The following is a 2428-nucleotide window of genomic DNA, read 5'->3' as shown; positions in this document are numbered from 1 at the left end:
ACTTCAGGAGAACTGATTTCATACAATCACCAAAACACCAGCTGATTAAAAGACAATGAGCAAAGTCGTTAGTTCTGAGCAAAGTCAATTCATCATTTGTTTGTATGCCACATTTGATATTTTTGATATCTTATTCACTTTTTAATACACTTTCACGTTTAAGTGACTGAACATTTTTAGGCCAAGATTATCAAATCTCAAATAAAACAAATGTCATAATTAAACAGAAATGCAAATAAATATACATTTTGTTTTTAAATAAAATGTAGCTAAATGAAAATCATAATTTTGATGGCACAATCTTTACAATAATAACTCTACATGTAAAATATTCCTTTATTTGTTTCATAAACTTCTGGTCTCGGACCCCATAAATCAAAGGACTCAGTAATCTAGGCATAATATTTGTGAGCAGATAAATACAGAAAGTGACCTTAGTTCTGTGTTGAGGAAAAAAATGAGTAATAATTAAATACATAAAAGGGGTGACATAAGAAAGCATACAAAGAAGTAACTGGACACCATGCAACAGTATAGTACTCCGAGCCTTATTTGCTGAACCCTTTGAAACTGCCTTTCTGGCAGTGAACAGGACTCTGCAATAAGTATAAATGAGAATTATCCACACCAAAGACATATAGATGACTTGTGAAGCAGTGGTGTTGTCCCGGTGGGGTTTAGAAGGGAACAAAAATACTGGGTAGCAAGGTACAAATGATCTGAAGAAAGATATGGGCTGGGTTAAAAGTAAAATAATGATATCTACTAGAGGAGGCATAGCTCCTAAAACCCATAGCAAACATATAAAGATGTGGGTTCATTGTGGAGTGCAAATCTGAGAGTGATGCAGTGGTTTACAGATCGCAAAGAACCGTTCGATGGCCATACCAGCCAGATTCAAAGGAGTGATCATGAAGGTGATTGAACCAAGAACCACCAATATGCAACACGTTGAAACATTAACAAGTGGTGAAGCATAGGACAACACATATAATGACACTGATACAAATATCATGAGCATGTCATTGATTACCAGGTGAATGTATAAAATGTATCTGGAGTCTCTTGAAAACATTGTATTAGAAAAAAAAGTCACTACTAACATTCCGTTAATGAAATTAATGATAAAACCAAGACAAACAATTACAATGTTTTTGGCAAGAGCTTCTTCATAACTATCCACAATCCAGACTGTTGAGTTCATTTCTGGGAGAGAAAACAGGACAGTGGTTAAAAAGGGCACATATTGTTTTAGTCCAAGCAGATGATAAATATCACTACTGATAACTGAGGTTAACATTTGCCAGGATCTTATATCATAAACAATATGTATTTCAAATTACACATAGCTAAATCTACTTAGACTTACCGTGAGCTGAAGAACTGGTTCTGGACTGTGGGAAGCATGAAGCTCACATGAGTTTTAATCAGTAGAGTAATGCTATTTATGGTTTGTGGAAAAGGCAGAGATCATGAATATTAAGCCTGTTACCCACTAGGGTCATCTGATATTGCATTCATGGCATAACAGAGTAAGAGTAAACATTCGAAAACCTGTCTGACATGCCTATAGGTGTCACGGCTGGGTGTTGTAGTATTCCATGCACAATGAAGGAGATATCTTCAAATAACATTTAATGGAATACCAGACCTGCCAACATGTACACATTTTGCGTACGCATTTTGACCTGAACGTACGCTGGTACGATTTGTCACTCTAAACTACGCAAAAGCCTGGCTCTGTGCACGCGTAGTACTCAAATCAAGCAAAAGAAAAACAGACCGACCAATCATAGCACTGGGTTCATTTCACCAAATAGCAAGAGGGGATGATTGACAAATGCATAAGGCCTATCATTAAAAAGAGACTGCAAATCGACAGCAACACAAAATCCTGCTCGATCTCCCTCCTTCCGCTCCCACCGCCTGACAGTGACTGAATTCTCAAGTGAGGACAGTACAGTAGTCACACACTTTTAACTCCTTAAAGGGATAGTTCACCCAAAAATGAAAATTTGATGTTTATCTGCTTACCCCCAGGGCATCCAAGATGTAGGTGACTTTGTTTCTTCAGTAGAACACAAATTATGATTTTTAACTCTAACCGTTGCATTCTGTCATTCGTATAATGCATGTCAATGGTAACAAAATCTATGAGAGTAAAAAAAAACATGCACACACAAATCCAAATTGAACCCTGCGGCTCGTGATGACACATTGATGTCCTAAGACACGAAACGATTGCTTTGTGCGAGAAGTATTTATATCATATTTTACCTCTAATACACTACTATGTCCAACTGCCTTGAGTGCGCGCACGGCATCCAGTGCGTGAGGCGTGTAAAAGCGGCAAACTATGTAAACTATGTAAAAGCGGCAGCCCTTCCGGCGCACTCAGTGTCCGATTTCACTCACCATGATGAGGGTA

The 2428-nt window shown here is 37.7% G+C and overlaps 1 pseudogene; it reads right to left on the bottom strand.

The window, feature by feature from the left end:
* Nucleotides 1-280: 280 nt before the first annotated feature.
* LOC127514641 (odorant receptor 131-2-like) lies at nucleotides 281-1228 on the bottom strand (annotated as a pseudogene).
* Between the last annotated feature and the right edge of the window lie 1200 nt (nucleotides 1229-2428).

The sequence above is a fragment of the Ctenopharyngodon idella genome, chromosome 6 (assembly GCF_019924925.1).
Source record: "Ctenopharyngodon idella isolate HZGC_01 chromosome 6, HZGC01, whole genome shotgun sequence".
Taxonomy (NCBI): Eukaryota; Metazoa; Chordata; class Actinopteri; order Cypriniformes; family Xenocyprididae; genus Ctenopharyngodon; species Ctenopharyngodon idella.
The sequence above is the reverse complement of the archived record's forward strand: the minus strand, read 5'-3'. Positions and strand labels throughout refer to the sequence as shown.